General features: G+C 39.9%; 1 protein-coding gene across 1 annotated transcript in view; it reads right to left on the bottom strand.

The window, feature by feature from the left end:
* Positions 1-25,783, bottom strand: part of GABRB1 (gamma-aminobutyric acid type A receptor subunit beta1) — a gene marked incomplete at both ends in the record, with an annotated part of 415,773 nt that overhangs the window by 18,904 nt on the left and 371,086 nt on the right. The gene's annotated exons all lie outside the window — the stretch shown is intronic.

The following is a 25,783-nucleotide window of genomic DNA, read 5'->3' as shown; positions in this document are numbered from 1 at the left end:
AGGAATTATTTGCATTCTTGATTATAATAGGTGCTTTATGAATTATTGATCTCTTTGAATTTATAAGGGTGGACTTTGATGTCAGTGGAACCCAGAAAAGATCGAAGACAGTTGAAGCTGTGCCCCTGGCGTTGGCATAGAAGGACTTATATTCATGGTCTGCTCTTTTCCTTCTGGTCTGTCCCCATTTGCCCATGGCTTAGCTGAATCACGGTGGTATATAAGAGTAAATTGTATAACAAGAATAATGCTTGGGTATGCTTTAAAATTCTAAAAAATAATCTGGCTCATTTAAAATAAATTTTAAGCCAGTTATACATAGAGCTGATGTTTCCATTTTCTTTCTATACTGACCTCAAATTTAAAAGAGCATTACACTTTTCTTAGAGTCACTGACACTTGCTTCAAAGATATGAATGCTTTATAGCAGGCATTGTGCTGGTCTTCTTTTGATTAAAGAAGTTGCATCTTTCCAAGATTTTTTTTTTTTTTTTTTTTTTTTTTTTTTTTAAAGCTTAAGATTTGGGAGCTGGATTTAAGTGTCAAAGAACTGCACCAAATTACTCCTTAAAATAATTAAAATTCCTCTTTAAAAAACTTTTTATTATGTATCTCTGTTTTTAAAAAAAATTTGTAAGGAAAAAAAGTTTTATTAAATTCTGATCCCTGAATTTATTGAATAGCTGTTTTATATTTGATACCCCTAATTTATTGTAACACATTATAACATTTAATTTCCCATTAAACTATCACCCATTAAAAATCTTTCCCTCTCTCTAAAAGAGAAATTTCCATATGAAGTAATTTATGTAGAATTTATTCACAGTTCCATGTAAACATTATTTCTGAGAAGCTCCCTGATAAATATATATATATATTAACCTATTGGGATTAATACTTCTACCTAAGAGTAACTGATATGTTGGGGATTTATATTAAATTTGGGTGCAAATGTATGACACTAATGCTTAACTCTGTTTTGAATATCTGACAGGAATCCATAAATAGCTGTACAGAAGATATATACATAGATAGATGGCTGATGGTATACACACACACACACACACACACACACACACGTGATGGATAAATGGATATATTGATATACAGGTGATTGATGTGTGATAGACAGAAAGATAAATAGATGATGGATGGATACATTGATTGGTGATGGGTAGATGGATGGACTCTGGCTGGCAGGATAGATATATTGTGGATGGATAGTAGATGGATGATAAATGAATAACTGATGGATGAGTTGGTAGGTTGGTGATGGATGAAGAGATATGATGGATTAATAGAAGCATGGTAGATGGATAGAGAAATAGATAAGTGATAAATGGATAGACAGAGAAATGAACTGATAAACAGATAATCTCTACATGTAGGAATATAAAAGCTTCTGGCTTGTCCTAGGCTTGCTAAATTAGCATGGTGACAGATTTCAACCTCCAGCTGCTGTTTCAGTTGTCAGAATCCAGGGCACAAACGTAAGCATGAGTTCGAGTTGTGAGAGTCACAGACAGTTTTGTGGTTTGGGTTGAGAGGTGAGGAAAGGGGCGAGCCAAACTGGCAGATTTGTTAGCTCCGACTTCTGGGCAGCAGCATAACACTAAATAAAACTGGAATGCAACAACCAGCCAAAGCAGATGTTAATACTCATGTTTGTTCTCCCTTATGTAATATTTCCCTTCCCACAGTCTATGTGGCCCAGTTAGCCATGGTCTGGGAAGGGTAAATGGAAAATTCTAAACAGGCACTTCACGAGACTGAAACTCCACACTGCTCTTAGCAGTGCCATGAAATCCCATGTTCTCACGCTCCAGACCACCCAAGATGCTGGAGACCTCTTTTTCCAGCGCATCCTTGTTGAACCATTTATTTATGCTTCCTACCCATTTGCTATATGGTAGTCAATGTCAGTTATCTGATCTACTGCCTCGGTACTACAGGGCCACATTCAGGTAACCTTTATTGATAATGAGATTATATTCACTTAGGCCTGATTACAGTTTGCTATAGTTGTCACCGTATATGTTTTACTCAAAATGGTTCCTGTTTTCTTGTGCTCATTTGTTTTTCTTTTGTCTAGTTCATGTGCTCAATATATATGGAAAGGGAAGGCAAGGTCTGTATGGGGTTGGCATATGCAGTGCTTTGAGCATCTGTCTACTGGATTTCTTAAAACATACCTCCTTGTGGATGAGGAGGAACTACTGCATTCAACACCTCATGTAGTCAGTGGTTTGGGTCTTTATTTCCAAGCTCATTTCACTTTGTTTAACTAAAACTCATTACTCACAGTGCTTTAGGCACTGAGATAATTACATATGATTTGGGGGAGAAAAGAGAACGTGAACTCTCATTTATATAGATGCTGGAGCTCTCATGGGAGCAATAATGGCAGCTGGATCCAAACAAAGAATAGAGGCCTTGAAGCACACTATTATTCAAAGGTTACACAAGAACATTTTGCCACACAGAGAGAACATCAATTTACTCACGCCTAAACAATCTATTTACCAAAGGTTTTCCTTTATGAACCGGTGACTTCACACAGCGTTTCAGTCTCAGCACTCAGATACCAAGGATGTTGTTTCCTAGCAACGACCACAGAGAAGCACTCAGAATTTCCTCTCAGCCCCTGGGGACTTCTTAGTGATGCATAAAGTACAGATAAAATTAAGTTGATGTCAACAGATGAAGATACACAGAGATGGTTGAGTGTGGAAGTGTCTGAGTACTAGTATTCTCTGCTGTTAGAAATACTTTATTTTGGATGAATTTTCTGCTCTGCAAATAAAAATTACTCTTCTCTGTGCCTTAGTAGAGCTATAAGGATGGTTAGATATTGTTCCTAGGTGGTTTGAGATGATGTAGGGACTTAAACTTCCATCCATGAGCAGGCAGATGGAAACATTTCTCTTTGAGGAAAGGTCTTTGAAACATAGCAAGTTCCATGATCTTTGTGGACTTGGGCCAATCCCTAAAATACATTCTTTTTTGCATTTGTTGATTAGCTCAAGGCTAGGCAATGATACAGATCGTTATATCCTCACTGTGCTAGCGAGGTTTTTATGTTGAGAAATTGTTTTTATCAAAACAGTCTTGGGAGATAGAGCTTTGTGGGTGTTTTAACTCAAAAGCAATAGACAGTAATACTGTTAGCATGATGCTGGTACCCTGGTAAAATACCATCTCTCCAGCCCTCTGACTCAGACAGAGAAAGTCCCATTGTGGAGCCCTGACTGACCGAGAATTAACTATGTTGACCAGGCTCATCTTAAACCCACAGAGCTTCACCTTCCTGTGCTTCCAGAATGCTGGGACTGAAGGAGTGTCTGTGAAGCATGTGCTTAGACATCATCTGACTCTTTTGTTCTTGTGTTCTCATTCTGTGGTGCTTTTCTTCCCTCTCCGAATAAAGGATGGTGTAGCAAGAACATGCTCTTTAGACTATACCAGCGTTCAGGATTGTGATCCAGTCAAAGTCTGTTGTTTAAACAACATTCAGTCCATCATTCTCTGTGACAGAAGCACAAAGCAAGCATAGGTCTAAGACAAACAATTTCGTTGCTGTGCCTTGGGCCAAATTAACTGGAAATGAGTGTATGGTATGAGCTGGTATGGAGAAACCTAGGATTCCTGGCTAGCAGTTGGATAAGAGCTCATTTCTTTTATACACAAGAAACCCCTGAATAGACCTGTCAGTTCTCAGGTCAAGAACCTTCCTGATTACATCAGTCATTATTTGCACCCAGTGAGAATGTCCCAAATCTCGCTCATGATCAGTTCAGTCTTTGGAGTTCTTTACAATTCATCTTTCCAGATCCATGATTTTCTCAGGGGCACTGTTGGCCATGGGAATCAGCATTTAGAAATCATCTCACAGTTAAATACAAGCCTATGCAACTGCCCATTAAATGTGTGTCTGACAGTTTGGGTGCTCATCTCGTGTTTGTAGTCACTCACCTCAAAATTGCCCAGGCATTGGAATAGTTAATTAGAATTTTATGTAATCATTAGACAATGTGTTCTTTAATAATTACTTCAGTGTATGTGTGTGTGTGTGACAGAGAGAGAGAGAGAGAGAGAGAGAGAGAGAGAGAGAGAGAGAGAGAGAGAGAGAGGGAGGGAGGGAGGGAGGGAGGGAGGGAGGGAGAGGGAGAGAGAGAGAGAGAGAGAGAGAGAGAGAGAGAGAGAGAGAGAGAGAGAAAGAAAGAGACAGAGAGACAGGGAGATCACATGCATTTATATACATATGTTTGGAAGCTAACTTCCCATGGTGGTTTTCATAAACAACACTTATTATTATTATTATTATTATTATTATTATTATTTTGAATCAAGGTTCTCATTGGGTCTTATAGCTTCTTGATTTGATGAAATTGATTGGCCAACAAGCTGAAGGTTCTACCAGTATCTACCAATGCTGGGATCACTGGTGTGAATTATAGTACTTGGCTTTCTATGTGGATGCTGGGAATGAAATCAGGTCCTTATGCCTGGGTAACAGATATTGTATTGGCTGAGCCATCTCGCTAGACCTGAGGACATGTTCTTTTAATAAGAAGGAAATATGTTATCTTGGACATTGTCTGACATCTGATCCTTGTCCAAACCATGTGTAAATAGAAAACAATCTTAATAGTTTTTCTATGTACTAGCATCTTTATCTTCAAATACCTTTCATGTACCCTCCTATCATTTCCCCCCATGTGCTAGTTTTCCTGAGAACCCACATGCCTTCTTTTGTTCAATAGTTTCTGCTCTGCTTGTTTTAGATCATGTACACTTAAGGACTTATAGTTCAGACATGATATATTTTTGTTTGTGTTGTTTTACCTATTTGTTTATTTTTTATAGTATTGGGTGTTGAACCTACAGCCTTGAACACGATAGGCAAATGCTATACCAGTGACATTATATTAACTAAATTCTGACACATCTGACACAAAGAAGAACTTACATATGTCTAAAAATTACCGAACTCTTACTGGCCTGTTAACACAACATTATTAGTATTTAAATTATTGGTTTTACACTTGCTCTTAGGATTCAATCCACAGAACTCTAAGAAGGTTAACAAGCAGAAGGGTCCAAGTGAGGATGCTTCAACACCACTTGTGAGGGAGAAGAAAGCAATCATTGGAGACAGAGAGAAGGAGGGTACTGGGTGGGAGAGAAGAGGGGGAAGGGAAAAGGGGAACATGATGAAGTATGGCGGTGAGACAAAAGAGAAGGCCCAAGGGCAGGCAGAATGAATGGATACAAGCAACCTCAGTGTTGGAAGGTGGGAATGCCCTCTAGAAAGTACCAGAGACCTGGAGGTGAGAGACTCTCAGGACTCAAACAGAGGGACCTTAGATAAAATGCCCAACAGGGGAGAGAGGGAACTCTCAGAGTCCATTTCTGCTAGAAAGATGGTATCAAGTGAAGAGATGGGGTTGCTATCCCATAGTAAAAAACTCTGACCTAGAATTGCTTCTGTCTGAAAGAACTGCAGGGACAAAAATAGAGAAAAACTGAGGGAAAGTCAGTCGAGTGATGATCCAAATTGGAATCCAGCTCAGGGGAGGCTCCAAGGCCTGACCCTATTACTGATGCTATTCTGTGCTTACAGACAGGAGCCTAGCATGGCTGTCCTCTGAGAGTCCCATTTGTCAGTGGACTGAGACAGATACTTACATCCAACCATTGGACCGAAGTCAGTGACCCCTGTGGTTGAATTAGGGAAAGGCTGAAAATAATCCAAGGAGTAGGACGACCCCATAGGAAGACCAGCAGTCCCAACTCACCTGGACCACTGAGATCTCTCAGACACTGAGCCACCAGCCAGGCAGCATACAAGAGCTGATCTGAGGACCCCAACACATATACAGTGGAGGACTGCCTGGTCTGGCCTCAGTGGGAGAAGATGTGCCAAACCTTCTAGAGACTTGAGGCTTCAGGGGTTGGGGAGGCCTGGAGCAGGGAGATTCTCTTGGAGACAGGGGGTGGGAAGAACTTCCCACAGTGAGGAACTGTGGGAAGATGTAAAGACTGGACTGTAAAAAAATAAAAGTAATAAAAATTATAGGTTTAAAAATATATTTTTACAAGAAGTAATTGAAAACTCTTAAAGAGCTTGCAGAATGTTGGCACATTTTGTCTACATTGGCTAATATCTAAATGGCTTGGTTAAAACCTTATCGCCAAGGATTTCTAGTGTAACATACAGAATTTTGTATGGTTTTTCATTTTTTGTGGGATGTATCAAGATCTACCTAATTTCCCCAGTGTTAAGAGCTGTGATGTCTTCATTAGGTCTGCTGATCTTGATTACAGCTCATCCCATATTGGCTAACCATTATTAACTTCTCAAGATGAAATTGCTGACTGCTGTCAACGGGGTTCACTCTTCGTTGACCTTCATTACCAGCTTTCATGCCTTGCACTGATAAAAGTCAATGGTCTATCCTTTCTTGCACTACTCCTGCCATTTCTGGCGTCTTTGATGAGTGAAGATTAGAATTTCTTTTATTCTACTTATTTTCTAGTGATCAGCAGATACTGAGTTAAGTTTCTCAATAGCTAAGTGACCCCCTCCCACTTTGGGCACAAGTGTAGGATCTAATTCTGTTCTGTTAAACCAAGTCATTTCTACTCACTATTTTTGTCCATTGAAGTTTTTTTTTTTAATTTGTTTATTTGAATCTTTTTAGATTCATGTTATCATGAAATTCAGAAAATATGCCACTTATCATAAATTTCACTTGGCTGAGATGAATGTGGCCTGGCAGAGACAGGAGTGAGCCCTTTACCATTGTTCTGCCAACACTCCTCGAGGCTGACATCAAACTTTAAGCGGCATTTGTGAGTGGCACTACCATTTATTCCTTTAATATTTATCTAATCATCTTAGCGACAAGTCTGCTTTTCTCTGTTTATCACATTTTCTGGGCTTGCTGACTTTGAATACTCATCAAATAAGAGCAAATGAGTTTTGACTTTTATTTAGAGAAATGAAGCTGCCTCAATGGATTACTGATTCTGTCTACAGCTTGAATCTTGTCCAGACTGAACTCGTCACATCAGCCTACAGGGCTGCAGAATTTAGATTTTTTTTTTTTTTTTTTACTTTTTGAAAAATAAGTGATGCCTTTCTTATTATCAACAATAATAGCCATGTGGCATGTGGACAAGTTTATAATAAAAAAAATCGTTCTACAAATGTGGAGCTTTAATAAATGCCAATGGAGCTGTGTCATTTTCTGTCATGTAGATGAATATACTTTATAGAAAAATTTGACAAAAGAGCAGGATCAAGGTTGCTCTATGGTCAAAACCAGTGGCAAAGTTAAAAAACAATCTCATGGAAATGTTAATCCTATTAATAAAAGTATGTCTGGCTGTTTGTTTTCAGAAATCCTTTTTTTTTTTTTTCAAAACAAACAGCCTATACCAGCTACACCAAGTTATGTTAGCAGTCAAAAGACAGGACGCTTTGTCTTGGAAAAAAATTGTTCCCTTTTTCTTCCAAGTTTTTATGGCATGGTAAGACATAGATTCCTTTGTCTTCTGTTTCTGACTCAATTCCCTAAATTTTTTGGAATTTCATATGTGACAAGAGCATCTTTGGTTCTGATGAGGTGACTCTCACAAGCCAATCAGTAGCCCTCAGGATTTGGGCAGGTGGCCAAAAGACTGAATCTCATTTACAAGCCTGAAATTTTTAGTCTAACGTTAAAGGGAAGATAGTCTAGAGATAGTATTAGCACTCAATGTGCCTTTCATGAAAATCCTACATGATGGGGTCAAGAGAGCTTCTGGGCCAATAAACACATCAAGTTACTAGGGGAACAGGGGTCTAGAAATGGTCCAGGGTTGTGAATACTCACCCCACACTCTCCCATACCTTACCATATGCTTTCACCTGACCATTCATGAGTTGAACCCTTTAGAATTATCATCTAATAGAGACTGAACATTTTTTCATGACTTCACTGAACTGTTTTGGCAAAAACTCTTGAGGGTGTCTTTTTTTTTTTTTTTTTTTTTTTTTGGAACCACAGGTTGTGTCAGCTCAGCGTTGGTGTGGGCACTCTGGATCCATCCCTCTGCCTGGCATCTAAACAGACAGTAACTTCATGGGACTGAGCTCTTTAAAAAGTGGAGTCTGACCAACTCTGGGTTGTAGGTGTCTGGATTAAATTGAGTTGTGAAATGCCTGGTTGATGTCCAGAGAGTAGGAGAATTGGTTGGTGTGCAGAAAACCTGCACATTTTTAGAAGCATGAGAAAAAACAATTCACAATTTTCTGCTGTGTTTATAGTCACAGAGTAAAATTTTCTGAGATAACTGTGGTCTTTTATTTTTTAAATAGTTTTTTAAACCCTATTTAAACATTTAATGGATATTCCAACCTCTTGAGACTTTCTCCTCAAAAATATTACTAGGGGGAAAGATGTCAATAATTGTGATTGTTTAATCTACTAAATCTTGTTATTAATTTCTGTCATGTTTTGGTTACAAACCACAAGAAATAATTTTCACAGTATTCTAACTGTAATAAAGCATGCACTTGTTGCAAAACTTCTGAGAACTTGTGTTTAAAATTTAGAGAATTTCATGTTTAATATTTCTGTCATGAAAGGGAGAGGGCCTTGCTTTTAGATGAGGTTGGGCAGTTACTGTGATTGAATGACACCCCTGCCAGTAACTTCCAGCTTTGTTAAAAATCTCTTTTCACAGGAGGGGACATCAACCTACCCACAGAACTTTACCCAAAATCTGTCTTGCTTATAAGATGCACATGGCTAAGGATGGAGCAAAGATTGAGGGAATTGCCAACCAACTTGAAAACCATCTTGAGACTGGCCTAACTTGAGAACCATCCATGTAAGAGACCCACAGCCCCTGACACTGTTGTTGATACTTGGCTATGCTTTGTAGACAGGAGCCTAGCATAACACTTTGCTGAAAGGCTTCATTCAGTGGATGGAAACGGATGTAGAGACCCACAAACACACATCAGGTGGAGCTCAGGATGTCTTGCAGCAAGATAGAGGAGTCAAGGATACCACAGGAAGACCTACATAGTAGGTCAACTAACCTGGGCCCACGGGGGCCCACAGAGACTAAACCCCCAGCCAAAGAACACGCTACACATTTGTAGCTTGGATACATGTGGGCTCCCTCGCAATTGGTCAGGGGCTGTCTTTGACTCCGTGGCCTTGCACTGGATCTCCTTACACTAAATGGACATTCTGGTTGTGTTTGTGAAAGAGGATGTTCTTAGTCCTGCTAGGACTGAATATCTAAGACAGGGTGGTACCTAAGAGGGGTTCCCCTTCTCTGAGGAGACATGGAGAAGGTAATAGGGAGGAAGGGAGGTGTAAGTGTGGACTAGGAGAAATGTAGGCTGGGGGTGTGATCGGGGGTAAAATGAACAAACAAGTAAACTAATGAAAAAATCCCCCTGCACTTGGCAGTACATGTTTGATAGAAAAGCCCTTTCCAGAATGTAAAATGAGCGCTTCTTTCTTGATATATGAAAAAAAATCAACCCCGCAAATAGAGAATTTGAATAAGTGATGACGTGAGCACGGGCGTTGTTCAAGAATCTGGAATGACTGGTTGTATGCCAGTTCTCTAAAACATGACGTGAGCACGGGCGTTGTTCAAGAATCTGGAATGACTGGTTGTATGCCAGTTCTCTAAAACATGACGTGAGCACGGGCGTTGTTCAAGAATCTGGAATGACTGGTTGTATGCCAGTTCCCTATTGCCAAGTTTGGAGGAGAGTTACTCTCAATTTCGAGATACACTTAATATTCTCAATTTAATTTTCTTTTCTAAAGCACAAACTATCCTCTAGGGTAAGTGAGACCATGAACAAGTAAAGCAGAGCCTAAGACCACAATGTTCAGTTAAAGCTTTATCAGTGGTAATTTTGGCCTGAAGCTGTAGATTTCTTTTGGAAAAAAAATTGAAAGCTCTAATTTGCTTTTTTATTGCCACCTGATATTTCGTATTGGAAACCATTCACAATGTATTTATATTTTTATTCTAAATAGTGAAAACATCCTATTATTTTTGTTTGTGAGTCTGTTCTTGGAGGCTATTGAGTTGTGTTTGATTTCGAGTCTCTTTTTGTTCATTTCAAAAATCTGCAAGATTACTTTGCAGTAAGAAACTCTGGTGACAAAAAGAGTCTTGTTGAAAACACATTGAAATCTGCAAACATCCATAACTCAAGTAAATCAGTCAAAAAGTCTATAGTGTGTTGTCAAGAGCAAAGGAATAAAAATATTGTCTCTGTGTGTACATGCCTGCCAAGCATGGGGCACCTCACTATGAGTTGTTAGCCAGACTTAGTTATTTTTGTTTTGTTGTGATAAAATTATTTGACAAAAGTGTCTTAATGCAGAAGGGGTCTGTGTTTTAGCTCTGATATAGACAACGATGGTGAGGAAGGAATGGCAGCAGAAGCAGGAATCTGGTTGGTCACATTGCATTGGCAGGTCACAAGCAGAGACAGGAGAGGCAGTGGAGCCAGGGTATAAACGTCAAAACCCTCCCACTCATCCACCTCCTAAAGGATTCATAACCTTCCAAAATAGGATCACAGGTGCAGAACAGCTTCTTTCTTTTCTACCTTGTCAAGGATTTTTAACATGGAACATTTCTCAATAGGATACGATTTTAGATCTTTTTCTTTAACTAAAATTTAATATCAAAAACAACACCAACAACAAACACAGTAAGCCATTTATCAGACTCTTCAAAATTCAGAATTATAGAGATAATAATCAGATTTCCCAAAGGAGCTGACTTCAAGTGGCAGGATAATGAAGTCCCCTTTGCTTTAAGCTTTGCACAGAAGTAACCTGAATTACCAGTATAAATCACCCCTTTTCTCTCTTATGGCCTCCATGCCTTACAAGGAAAGAGACTTTGAAATGAGCAATGCTCTTTTGTTTTTCTTTATGCTTGCTCCAACACGTTGACAGACCAACTTTTAAAAGACATGAGACCACAGAGGATAATTCACATGCAAACCACAATGGCCAGAAGTTCTCAGAGACTTCCCAAATGGCACAGGTTATTGACATTGATTGTGGTAGCTTTTAAGAAACATAGTAAGATGTTATTGCTGAAGACACCACACATTTTGAATGTAAGACATAGAGAAAATATGGTGGAACTGGGCTATGTCCTCCCTGGTGACCAGTATTCACAATGGTAGGAATTGTAGAAAAGTCATCGGTCTTATCCTCTTGAGCACATTGGATTCTACATCAGTTTTCCAGACAAGATGGGTTCACCGTTCAATAGTGGAATGACTGCTGTTGGTATAGCCAAGTGCATTCTGCTGGGCTCTGACCTTCACAAGAGGGAGTTAAAGTATAGTACTGTGACCGTACACAGGGTGAATTTACTGCTTCTGTTTTTATAATTAAACAAAATGTCAAACTGTCTTCTGGGTATTTATGTTTATATCCGTGGAAGGATTCTTTCCTTAACCTTGGTCATGGATGCCCCTTTTTGGAGTAAACAGCTGTTAATGCAGAGACGCATGCTTGGTCAAGTACCATAAGTGGCTATTGAGTACTCTTTCTTTATTCACATTATCCTTTCCAAAGCCCAGGAAACACCAGCAAAGAGAGAGTGGAAAGAATGAAGTTGGATTCCGATGATGGGAAAAACGGACATGTCACACTGTGTTCTGAGAATGACAAGCTGTCACACTTTTGAGCTCACAAAAGATACAGTTGTTTGCACAGGACCACACAACACTAGGCCTTCCAACACGTAGTCATGAATGGCAGTGAGTGCTCATGGGGCCAGGACCTTCCTTGGGGGAGAACTGGCATTTGATAGCTCCTGGAGGTGAGGAGAGAATCATTAATTTCATTGATGTAGCTACTAATGGTCCAGTGGATGGCTTCATGCCAAAGCCCATGCCAGTGGCCCTGGTTAAACTCAGCAGGCCACAAAGCGATGGTAAAAACAAAAGCAAACTGATATTCTAGTCAGAGGGTGATTAATGAGGAAGAGAGGTTTATTGGTGGGGGTTGGAAAGGCACTAGAGAGGATGGGATGCTGCAGCCACAACCGAAATGCATCATTTGTATAAAACTGTCAAAACGGAGCGAGACGCAGAAATAGTTAAAGTAGTTGTCTGTGGATGTCAAGACTATGGGTGATGTAGACATATTTGACTTTAGTGTGTGAATACACCATACCTTTGGAGGGAAACCCCAGCAAACCATATTTATATTCCAGAAATCGCCAGAATATATTTTGAGAAAGGGGATCACCACACCTGAAAACTACCGAGTTAACCTGTAGAGGGCACCCAAGACTTTTTAGACTAGACTGTGCATTCAGATCGGAACATTTTATTCCTTTCAGGGAGGCTTAAGAAAGAGCTTTAGCTTTTTCACTGTGATTTTTAATTTTGGATCATTGATTCTCAGGAGGTTTTATTTTGAAATTAGCTGATATTAAATGATCCTAGAACAATTATGATTAATGTACTTTGTCACGAATTCAGATTTAAAACTGGGGATCTAATTTAATAATGAAACACTAGTTTCAAAGCAAATGGACCGCTTTGGTATACTTGGTGCTTTTACCTTTAATCTTATCACTGTCATCTTGAAAATGATGGTATAGTATCCCAACTATGTATACAAAGCAACAAAAATCTGTGCCCCGTGTATGGTATATGTATGCTATGAATCTATTCTTCATATCTCTCAGTTGAGACTAAGAGAACAACAGAAGTAAGGTATCTTAACACATGATTAGGAGAAGCTAGAGTTCAGCTTCTGACTTTCCTAGCCCAGCAGAGTCCAACTCCCTTTAGGGATAAACTGTCCTTTAGTCTCACGGCAATTTTCATTCGCTCGCAGGTAACAGTGAATCCACGGCACTCAGTTTTAAAACATGATGCTTTTCCTTCTGTAGATGTGAGCTGTGTGGTCCCTGTTATGGATTTTTCGCAAGCCTATTGCTATTAGGGTCTCCTCTAGGTCAGGCTGGACAGACTTAAAGAACCCGATGCCACAAGCTCCTGTGGCTCATAACCACTGTGGATTTCCCCCACAATTTCTTGCCATTTGGAATCCATGTGAGTCAAATGCTAGAAATCTGAAGCAAACCCGTGGTTTGTGTCTAGAGATTCTCTACTCTCAATTCCAGGTGCTACATCTGTGTTGCAGAGGCTATTATATTAGACATGTTGGTCACATTAATATTTGTGCTTTTAGAATTGCATTATGTTGGGGCATGCTGAAAAATCCTACTGTTTGATGATTATTGCTTTTTCTAGAATTGATTTTTTTTGCTCCATGTAATTTGGCAGTTACATTGATGGAACATGTGGCTTGTTGCCATTTTCTTTATGTCAAAGGTTTTCTTTTTGATGAGCATGAAATAGGAGAGCAGGCAAATACAAACGTATTTTTAGAGCTGCCTGGTGTGGAGTGGTTTGGGCACAGCAGTCACAGAAGGGTATTGCTCTGTAGCTATTGTTCAATCTCTGGCCTGGAAAGAAAAGCAATGATGATAATTCTTACTTTTCAGGTGGGGAAGATGAAAGTGCAGACACTCATGACCTGATTGGGAAGGCTAAACGCTTCCAAGTTTCTATCTGTGGAAATGGGGCCAATGATCTGTGCTACCTGACTCACAGGGAAGATAAAAAGGTCATTTTACAAAGTTACGGTTGCACAGTGCGTCTTAGAGGCAATCCATCATCCTAGCACTTAGAAGCATCACAAAAAGCATCAGAAGGAGTTTGGAGCAGTGGCTGTCAGCCTCAGAAGCATCTGATTGCTTGGGGACACTTAACATCTAATTTTCGATGTTACACCCTGGGTTGGGCTGCTTTTCGTATCTAGAGGTCAGAGATGCTGATGAACTGGGCAACAGCTTGCCAGGAAGACGAGTATCAATGTTGAGAAGCCCCCTTGCCCATGCTTAGTGGATGCTGTGGTCAGCATCATGGTTTCTGCCGAGATCATTTGTATCAGTGATGTACTATGAGTTATATAGTCACACCTAGGTTTATCCTGAGAGGATAAAATTTATGGATATAGACGATGCTAATTCTTTTACAACTAAATCACTAATAGATATTCTTCACAATAATCTAATACTTTATCTCTGTTACAATTTATCCCATACAAGATATGGTTGCACAGTTTTGGAGTAAGCTGCAGGTGAAAGAGGCAACTGAGAAACTTAAATAATGCCTTTTAAAAGGCATTAATACAAAAAGCATTAGTTCGAAGAATTCTTATCACTCAAAACTCCTCCAACACATGCAGTAGTTAACCTGGGGATCCAGTCCATATTCAGCCACCAAAACCAAACAATATTGCTGATGGCAAAAGTGCATGCCGACAGGAGCCTGATATAGCTGTCCCCTGAGAGGCTCTGCCAGAGCATGACAAATATAGAGGAGGATGCACACAGCCAACCTTAGAACTGAGAACGGACTCCTTCATGGAGGACTCAGAAAGAATTGAAGGAGTTGAAGGGGTTACTCAATAAGAACAACAATACCAACCAACCAGAGCTCCCAGAGATTAAACCACCATCCAAAGAGTACACATGGACAGAACCATGGCTCCTGCTGCACATGTAGCAGAGGATGGCCTTGTTGGGCATCAATGGGAAGAGAAGCCCTTGGTCCTGCCAAGGCTCGATGCTGCAGTGTAGGCAAATATCAGCATGGGTAGGTGAGAGGGGGCGGTTGTGTGGGTGAACACCCTCATAGAAGCAAGGGGGTGATAGGATAGGAGGGATGGAGGGGAATCCTGGAAAGGAGATAACATTTGAAATGTAAATAAAATATATCTAATAAAAAAAGAGACTTCAGGATGAGAATGAAGAGGAGAGAAGAAGAGAAATTGGAGATCTATGTTTGCATTTGTCTTTTATTGGTTGGTTCTGGAGTTGTATGTGATGCTGAACACTATGGCTTAAAGATATCCATGAAATATAGCAAACTCACGCAGTCCCATAGAAAAAAGCAAATACTTCATTAAAATAAGCAATAGATCTAAATAAACAATTTCTCAAAGCAAAAGATACTGCAAGCATGATCAATGTCAATAATCAGAGAAATGTAAATCAAGCCACAATGTGCTATTATTAAAGCATGGTTATTTCCTACCAAGAAGGAAAAGAAAATGATAAATGTGAGTAATGTTGTGGAGAAAAAGGGATCATGGCTAGTTGTTGACAATGTAAATTAGTACAGCCATTGTGAAAAACAGTATCAAGATCTTCCCAAGGACTATAAGTAGAACTATAACACTATGGGACAGGTGTTTAAAGGAAAACAAAATCTCAAAGTGACACTTGTGTCCCCTTTACTGTCTCATTTATGCACAATAGCCAAAACATGGAAACAACTTCAGTGTTCAACAAGCAGTGAGGAATGTGTAGTACATTTTCAAAAGGCAAAACCACTATGACATAAAATGAATGCAACCCTGACATTGCAAGCAATGTGAATAGAAAGACCATTGCCATAAATTGAGATAAAGCAGGCACAGAGATACAATAACCACACAATCACACTTGTATATCAAAACTCTGAAGAAGTTGATCTCAGAGAAACTGGCAGTGATGGTGGTTGTTCAAGGCTTGGAGGAAGTGGTAGGGTCCTAAGTTAGTTAGGCAATAAGAATAACTTCCAATGTGCGATTGTGAAATGTCATAGTTCACACTCAACTTGACATGACTCAGAATCATCTGAGAGGGAACTTTCAGTTGAGGGATTGCCTGGATCAAAGAGGCCTATAAGCAGGTCTGTGGGTGATTGCCTTGATTGTTAATTGATGCAGGAAGGCTCAGTTTACTGTGGGCAACATGATTCCCTGGACAAGAGGTCTTACGCTGTAGAAGATACTACTAATGAAGAGCCTGTGAATAGACCAGCAAGCACTCTTCTACATAGTTTTTGAATCCAGTTCCTAGTTGAGTGGCTTGCTTTCCTTATTTGCCTTAGTAATGAACTGTAACTTGTAAACAGAGATGGATCTTTTCCTTCTTGATGTTGCTTTTGATAGGTTTCTTATTGCAACAAAAGAAACAACCTCGAGTACACAGTTGGCATTATAAATAATTCTAATAAAATTTTTATTTATAGAACTTGGGATTCACCATTAAGTAAATGGTAAATGCATGTTTATAGCAGCCTTATTTATAATAGCCAGAAGCTGGAAAGAACCCAGATGTCCTTCAACAGAGGAATGGATACAGAAAGTGTGGTGCATTTACACAATAGAGTACTATTCAGCTATTAGAGACAATGACTTCATGAAATTCCTAGGCAAATGGATAGAACTAGAAAATATCATCCTGAGTGAGGTAACCCAGTCACAAAAGAACACACATGGTATGCACTCATTGATAAGCAGATACTAGCCCAAGAAAGCTCTGAATACCCAAGAAACAATTCACAGACATTATGAAGCTCAAAAAGAAGAAAGGCCAAAATGGGGATGCTTCAGTTCTTCTCAGAAGGGAGAGGACAACACTCATGGGAGGAAATACAAAATCAAACAGAGGAACAGGGATTGAAGAAAAGATCATTCAGAAGCTACCTCACCTGGGGATTCACCACATATGCAGCCACCAAATCCAAGCACTACAGCTGATCCCAAGAAGTACTTACTGGCAGGAACATAAAGATGCCTCCTCAGGGGCTCTTTCAAACTCATACATATGCAGCTGAGCATGTTTGCAGTTAACCATCGGACCGAACTTGGGAAACACAATGTAGGTGCTAAAGATAGGACTGGAGGAACTGAAAGGGGTTGCAACCTCATGGGAAGAACAACATTATCAACCAACCAAACCCTCCACAACTCCCAAGGACTAGAACACCAACCAGTGAGCACACATTGAGAGACCTATGGCTCCAGGTGCATGTGTAGCTCAAGATAGCAGTGTATGACATCAATATGAGAAGAGACCTTTGGCCCAAGGAGGGCATGCTTTTCCAGTGTAGGGGAACACCAAGGTGCTGAGGTGGGAGAGGGTGGTTGGGAGAGGGAGCATCTTCATGGAGGCAATGAGAGGAAGAAGGGGATGGGATTGTGGGAAAGGGATAACATCTGAAATGTAAATGCAGAGAATTTCCAATGAAAAAAAAGAAGAGAAAGTAAATGGTAAACGGTTGAGGAGACAGATCAGTGTAATTTGCTTTAAGTATTACATAATGTGTACATGTATTGGAATATCACATGGAATTAATGCATAGGTATGACTTTTACATTTGATGCTCCAGTGAAACTCATTCCATAGTATGAAAGTCTTGATGTTTGATTAGAAGCATCCTTGTAGAAAAACCTGTGGTTCCTGTCTTTGGGGTTGCATGGTCATTTAAAGTGATGGAGTGTTACACGCTACTCTACTCTGACTTTTCCCATAAGTCTGTGATGATGAGGGAGGGTATAGAAGAATCCTGGTTGCAAACAAGAGAACCTATGAACACAGAAGAGATCTCAGAGCCATCCTCTTGGAGGAATGGTTCTTGCCAGGATGAGACAAAGATCAGTGAAATCTTAGTCACTTCTGGATATTAACTTTTCATTTCCAAAGGAAGATTTTCAACTAGATTGCTTTCTTATAGCTCATATCAACCAGTATCCAGGGACCTCATTGTGATATTCCATCAAAATATTTGTCTTTGAAACTCCACTGTTTGGCTTCGTCTTTTCTGTCAAACAGCCCTTTTTCACTGTAAGGGACGACTACTTGAAAGATAATTGATTTTACTAAAGTTAACACTTTAATCATGCTCTACTCAGCAGATATTTTAATCCTAAGGCAAAAGTACAACATTGAAGAAAAATCCAGAGAAGTTGTTATGTAAAGATTGTGTATAGAAAACTAGAACTTTCGCTGCAGCAGGAACACTGAATTGAAACTATTAAGCAAACACCTCATATCTGAGTTTGATGTCCTTGTGATCATCTTTCCATCTGTCATTGATTAAACATTTTCCGATGGTCAGGTATAGAGTGTGTCATTTTTTTCAGACAGACATGAGCATGCAACTGATTTTTAATAAGAGGGAAAAGCCATCTACATTCTCAAACATAGAAAATAGAGTCACAGAAAGTTTAGCACGGCCAAAGGATAACATTGTTGGTTTATTTGCAAAATCAGTATTTGCCATACTGTCTCATTTCTTATAAATTTGTTCATACTACTGTAGTAATTATCCTGCAACCTATTAGGTGTAACCACATGAAATGGTTCATATTTGGTCTCTTTGGAAACAAAGGAGCAAGTTCACAAGGTTTGACTTGCTACAACCTAGTGTTTGAAGTGATGATACAGAACAGGAACTAGCTGTTCTCATGCAATGATAAAACACTTACAGAGCCAACATGGGGAGGGAAGGATTTACTTGTCCCAAGGCTTACACGTTGACCATCCTAGGCAGTCAGGACAGAAACTGAGGCATAAACCTGATGCACGAGCTGAAGCAGAGACCTGGATAAATTACCACTTACAAAAAAATGCTTGTTTTCTGTGGCTTACTAAGCTTGCTTTTAAAAATAGATCCTAGGATCCTCTTCACAGAGATGGCATAATCCATAGAAGACTGGTTTGTCTTAACATCAAAGCTCAAGAAAATTCCTTCTAGACTTGCTATTGGCCAATCTTATGAAAGCATATTCTTAATCGCTGATCCCTCTTCCTAGATGACCTGACCTTGTGTCAACTTGACCAAAACTAGTCAACACAGTGTAGTATAGAATGCTATAGTACAATTCACTCTAGTGTATAAAGTAGGGGTTTGAGTGCAGAATGGGTAATGTATTTATACATCCAAGGTACAGTTCAGGGGAAGGTTTTATTGTAGATATGAGGGAGAGTGAAGCCAGAGGCATCTTGAAAAGTCTAGAGCAAGGAGGAAAAGTAGGAGAGTGAACTTGACCAGCAGACTAGACAGGGCTATGAGAGAGATAAAAGGGGAGGGAGGGAGGAGAAGGTGAGAGGGAGGGGGAGGGGAAGGAAGAGGAAGGGGGGAGAGACAGAGAGAGACAGAGACATAGACAGAGAGTGAGAGACAGAGAGAGACAGAGAGAAAGACAGAGAGACAGAGAGACAGAGAGAACAAAGAGGAGAGAGGGTCAAGGGAGGGACCCAAGAGAGTGCCTTGCTTCCTGAAAAGGTGTTTGAAATGGAAGATATACCATTTGTCCTTCAGATAGTACAACTGTTCTGGTTTCTTCCTGTGGCCAGTTCACAGCTCTGTCACTCTCTCTAGTCACCGCCAAGAGTCATACCTAATTTTCCCATTAAAAAAATTCTGTGAAAGGTATTAGGACCACTTAAAAGATTGTAGACATGCCTTTGTGACTGGGCAGGGTCATGTGACTAGTCAGTGGGCAACTGGTGGGTGCTGTTCATGTTAGGATTTGTGTCTGAGAACCTTTGTGACCTGGGTCAAGGTATACGGTAAAGGTCACATCATGCAACAGATGTCACACAAGCTCAGAGAGAAAGAGAATCAGGAAGATAGAGAGACAGACAGAGGGAAAGGGTAGGTGAGACGGCAGGCTGCGATGACTCGATCTTTTGAAAGGCATCTGAGAACTGCTAATGGTGTAGTTGCCAGTGCTGAGCTGCTGAAGGCAGGCTGGGGGAGCCTCGGATTTCTAACCCTTCAGACCCAAGTCTAGGTCTCAATTTCCACATTCCATTTCCCAACTGTTCTGCTCTAAGATCCCTCTTTACAGGATGGTTCTGCTTCAGAATGGCAGGATTCTAACACCTGGCCCACCAAATGCCCCTCCTCCATCAGCTCAGCAGAGATGTTTATTATCTCCTGTCGTCAGGACAGAAACTGTCTTCAAGGGAATGTACCATGATGCTGGTCTCTGTGACGGCAACACGATCTAACTACACCACCCTCCACTAATAAAATAAAAAGTATATGTCAAATGTCCAGTTTTCCCTGTTTCTTTTACCTCATTTCTGTTTGTGACAGTGTTCCTGGATTGTTTTCACAATGTCCTAACTGGATTCAGTAACTGACCACATTTTGAGGCTTTCAAATCCATTTTCCACATATCCAACAGAATGTTTAATTTAAAATACAAGCAGGAAAAAAGAAAGATATAAGCAGACAATGTCACTTTTATTTTGAAATCTTTAAAAATGCTTCACTCATTAGTTATAACAGTAATTTAAAAAATTCAGTCCCCAGAACAGTTACTTGATGCTCTGAGAAGAGATTTTTCTAAAAAGACTAATGTTCTCAGTTAAAGAAGATTAGTCAGTAAAGTATCCCATCTTAGAGACTTGCAGATGTGTGACTTATGCTAAAATGTCATGTGATAAAGAAAACAATAGAGATGTTTTTAAACAGTCCATTTCCAGAATTATGGAACCTCTTAATAAATTTTTAAAAGAATGCTCTTTAATATTAAGATAGCATAATAGTATCTGACTCATTGTCTGGCCTAGTCTGTAACAGTCTAACTCATCCTATGGCCTATTATAGAATACTGTAAGTACCTAACTGTCTGTCCAAATGTAAAATACTGCTATAGTATCTAACTCATTGTCTAGCCTACAGGTTTATTTGTGAGCATCCTCTGTCTTTCCCTCCAGCTGCTTTTCCTAGCACCACCTGCAGCTGATGTTTCAATGGCACAGACCAGGCACCCCTTGCTTCACACCAAGTACAGTGCCCTAATCTTATGTGAATCCCTCTTTATCTTGCTGATTCAATTTTTAGACTGACCTCACATGGTGCTTGTCACAAGCTGGGAAGCAAGGCATGCTGGGAAACAAGGCTTACTGGTAATGTTGCTTATGCCATACTGTCTGGGCATCTGTTGAAATCAGGAGAAGTAGCATCAGCTTCCGAAAGTTCTCCCTCCACTCTGCTCCTGTGGCTAAGTCACTTCCAAATAAATCTCCTTGTTGTGGGACCAGAAGGGGTTCCTGCTTACCCTTGATTAGTGAGTTTCAGCCTCTTTCCTCCATGCTGTATTGTTCAAGCAAATCAGTCATAAGTTCTCTAGAGGACTCTTGCAACCTCAATACTTCAAAGTCTGACCTCCAGCCGGAGCACATCTTTCCCGAAAGTAACCCTTATGTGTGCTGGGTATGCTGTCTAGAATCTTTCCTGCCTACTGAATCTTAGGCTGTGCGAAAAGCCACTACGTGTGAATGAGTTCATTTGCCCAATCAGCAGGTGTCAGACGTTCATCTCATAACTTTAAGGCAGGAGCCCTGTCATGAGCAACCACAACTGAGAGGTTTTTTCTTTTTTCTAAACATGTTTCATAGCTTCCCCATCCCAAACACCATGTACCTTTCTTTGTACTGACAAATTACTCTAGATACTTGACTGTAACTCTTTGTGTGTTTGTTTCTGTTAAATTTCATCCTTGTTGTTGTTGGAGAACACATCTTCCTTAGCCAGGATCATATGATGTCATTTACCTATCCAATGATAATAGTAAATCGTATTTACTGAGTAACTACTGGGAACTTTTTCAAGTCATTACTCAAGGTTCTGCAAGACTGGTCTTTTCTACAGAAGAAGAAATTAGGCTCTGATCAGATCATTTGCTTTAAGAACAGAGAATATATTGGGAAGAGCAGCTCATTCTTGAACTCAGGCGTTCAAACTGTCTGCCATCTTATGTGCAGATATGAATGGGTCTTCTGAGTTACTGAGACTGTGATGTGTCATATGACCTGACAGCTTAAAGGTGAAAGATAGGCAACTGGGAATTGTTTTGATTTTGTTTCACTAACTTAGATGGGGACACAAGAGCTGCAAAGTACCTCACATACCAAGAAGATCTACACACAGAAGAAACCCTATGTCTGCTCCTGGGTGTATTGAAGGAAATGGGAAACTCCCATTTTAAACTATTTTTAACTCCAACCCAAATAAAAAAAGAATAGAAGAAAAAAGAAATAAAGAGGTTTAGGTCATGAAGGGATGATAAAGAAGGGAGGAGAACCAAAAATAGTGCATTAGTTGCCAAAGTAAAGACTATTATGTTAAGTGTTTTGAATTAAAAACCTCAGACAAGATTTCAATCTGTGGATAGGCTTTGCCACCCGAGTAGCTGGAATCTGAGCATGGAGATAGGTTCGAGGTCCTTGCGCTCCTAGAGAAACACTAGGGAACCAGGAAGGTTAAACACACAGGGGTGGTCTTCAAAGGGAGGGATGCAAAATCTGGATCTGACCTGGTTAATGGCCTGGTGAATTTCATGTTATCCGTGTGGTGGAGACCACAATGGAGCCTCTCCAGATCTTTATTGTGAGCTTATCAATCTATAGATTCTCTCCTTATGCAATCCTTATGTAGGCTGTGACTTGTAGTCAATCTACAGAACCCATCTTTTTTTTTTGGAAGATGTAACATATACTTTATGAAGGGTTTTGATGTGCTCACCTCTAAACCTTTATTGGGCACATAAGTTAATTATCACCAGAAAAAACTCCATTAAATTGTCCCCTGGTTAAATATACTCATAAGAGACCATGCAAAGTCAGAATCCTGAAGTGTTGACCAATACTGGCTACTTAATCATGCTGAACCCAAGTGCCTTCTTGCCCCTCAAGGTTGTTGCTCTGCATGATGATATAGATTCCTTCACAAGCATATACTACTTAGCCAACCCAGCATGGGGAATGTTGTCTGCTCATCTCTTTAAGGTTAGAAAAGAACAAATCACTTCAAGTTTGAGAATAACTGCAATGATAATGATAATAAGGCACAATGATAAGAGGGGCAGAAGGGAAGATTAGGTTCCAACTGATCAAGTGAAACTATCCAGAGGGGTTACCTGCAAAGTACCAGAAAAAAAAAGGTTTAGCAATTCTGAGAGCCATGGTATATGTATGGGTATAATTCTCAAGGTCAGGTGAGTATGTGTGTGTGTGTGTGTGTGTGTGTGTGTGTGTGTGTGTGTGCATGTGTGAAAGGCAGTGTTTAAGACCTTACAGAGTTAACTAGTCAGATTGGGCTGATGATAGATTGGGCTGGACTGGACTTTTAAACTGAACTGAGGTTCCACCAGTGACAGAATGTTGTCAGGGAATAATCTGAGGCTAGAGATGGCCCCGAAGACAGAGAAGAGATTCAATTAGCTCCCTAGTGACCAGAAGAAGAAACAGAATGCCCAGTTTGTGTTCATGGAGTTTTGACTGCTTAGTAAATCTAAGCCCACTGTTGAAAAGGCAGCCCCAATTGCTCTAAAAAATGAATATGATTTGGCTGGTGAGATGTGGAAGGAAGTCTTGTCTAGCTTTAATGTAAATGCTCGTTTTTCCCACCTGCTAATTACAGTTTGTTCCTAAGCAACCTGCTGTCCTTGGGATGTGAATCTTCAAAATTTCCAGGCAACTATTACATTTGCTTTCACTGGAAGTTAGAACCTGTGGGGACAGGAAGCTGAACTACATCCCTATGTAATTTTCCAGACATTTGTCTACACAGAAGTATGGACATATCTGCACATTACCTGGTACATGCGCAATTACCCAGAAACAGAGTCGATGACTATAACTACGTTTGTTTGTCCTAAGTCTCAGTGCTATTTACTTTAGCCATGGTTGTGAGTGTAGCCTGAGCTGTTTGATGATGTCTTTTCTGTCTTTAGTTTAGGATCCTTAATTTAATCTAAGCAGGATAATTGAGACAAGGTTGCTTGAGTTCCAGTGTCTGTCTTTCAGTATCTCCATCTCTTCATTTTACCCCTGCATCCTTTCTTGCTTGAAATCAATCTTGGGCACATGAGGGAATTGATACATCTCTGTGATATCTATAATTATGTTCCTCCCTCCACTCAGCTTGCTTTCAGTGTGAAATACTGGAAACAAAGGAAAGCTGTGATGGTAACAATCACATCTTTGTTTCAAGTTGGTGTTCAGTCACAATTCTGAATTTGTGAAATGTGAGCCTTTCCCCCATAGCCATTACATAAACGGCAGTGTCTTTACTCCCATGTGTCATTGTGAATTTATGCCTTTGGTCATCATGGGCACGGGGCGGGGGCTCCTCCAGGTGTCCAGAGCTTCTGAGTAGGCAAAGTGTTTATGAATCACAAGGGAATTGGGAGATTAACTCCCCCATTTTTTCAAGTGGAGTTGAAAACCTAGAGAAATGAACAGACTTGGCTGAATTTATGCTGTTGAGGAATGGCAAGTTTGACATTTAAAAAAGAATGAATGAAAATGTGATTTGTCTATTGTCCTAATAACTTTTGTACAAACCCATGGCAATCATTCTGAAGAATTAGTGTAAATGCATGTGTGCTCATGTGTGTGTGTGTGTGTGTGTGTGTGTGTGTGTGTGTGTGTGTGTGTGTATTTGTAGGAGTTAGAAAAGGAGGATAAGTGAGGAGCTAATTTTTACAGATGTGTTCTGGATATATGACTCAGTGGCTAAAAGAGTCTGAACCACAATTTCACTCAAATAACACAACAAAACCAGATCTCAGAAGTATTGGATTTGTCCAAGGTCATGGTAGCCAATGGCAAACATAAGATAAACATCCTATTCTTTAAGAAAAGAGGGATGGATGGGAGGAGGTGGAGAGGAAAAGGACTGGATGGAGAGGCAGGAGGAGAAACTTTAGTAGGAATGTAATGTAAATTAATAAGTAAAATTACAAAAAAGATAAGCATTCTGTTCTCAGGAATAGCTTCTCCATTATCCTTCCCAGGCTATTTGCTGTAATCAATAATAAATATTAATATTCCTTAAAAATTTAATAAGATTGATGTTAATTGTAGTGGTACACAAGTGTAATCCTAGCACTTAAGAGGTTGAGATAGGAAGATTTTAAGATTAAGTCCAGTTTAGGATAAATACTGAGAACCTGTATCAAGACCTGTCAAATGCACAAATTAGATGTATTCTCTACCTGAAGAGAGTCATGTGCTCCTCAAACTATCGCCAAAGCTGTGTGACATCTCTCTTTTCTCAATGCCACACTAAGTCTCAGCTCAGCCAATGGGACACCTATGCCACATATGGACTTCCTTTCTTCTAACTCCTTTATTCTTTTGCCCAAGAGGCTTTTAAAACTATCTGTTGCTTATCTCAATATCTCTGCTAGGTCATGTGCTAATGAATTAATATATGTTGACAATATTATTACCTGCCACTCAAAGGCATTTCAAACACTCCAGAGATCTCAATGGTTACTGATCGAATTACCCCATGTTGCCTTAGAGCACCCCATTCCAGTCACTGACAGAAAATGGAAGCTCAACATGTGATTTATAGGCAACTCCATCAACTAAAGGAAGCTATAAGGCAGTGGTTCCCAATATTCCCAGTGCTGCGACCCTTGTCCCTCACCTTGTGGTGACCCCCAACCACAGAATTATTCCATTGCTACTTCATAACTGGTATTTTGCTGCTGTGATGAGTCATCATGTAAATATTTGATATGCAGCCCCTGTGAAGAAGTCTTCTAACCTCCAAAGGTTGAGAACTCCTGCTCTAAGTACTGAATCCTCCCAATCTGTTGGAAAGGGATAACTTAACGGCCTTCTCGTACCTATCCATAGAGATCTTCACCTGCCCACAAAATTAAAGTTCTAGTAATAAAATCACTCGTCTACCAGAAATGAGCCAATGAGCAGAGAGAAGCTTCACTCAAGTACATGTCTGACTTCCCTGGCACAACTTTTTTAGTACCTATTTTGCCTCTAGCCTTAATCCTCCCATTTATCATGTTGTTGCTTTCAAATGGCCTAGGTAGGACACAAACTA

Source organism: Micromys minutus, assembly GCF_963924665.1.
Source record: "Micromys minutus genome assembly, chromosome: 1".
Classification (NCBI taxonomy): domain Eukaryota; kingdom Metazoa; phylum Chordata; class Mammalia; order Rodentia; family Muridae; genus Micromys; species Micromys minutus.
This window is presented reverse-complemented; position numbering and strand designations above follow the sequence as displayed.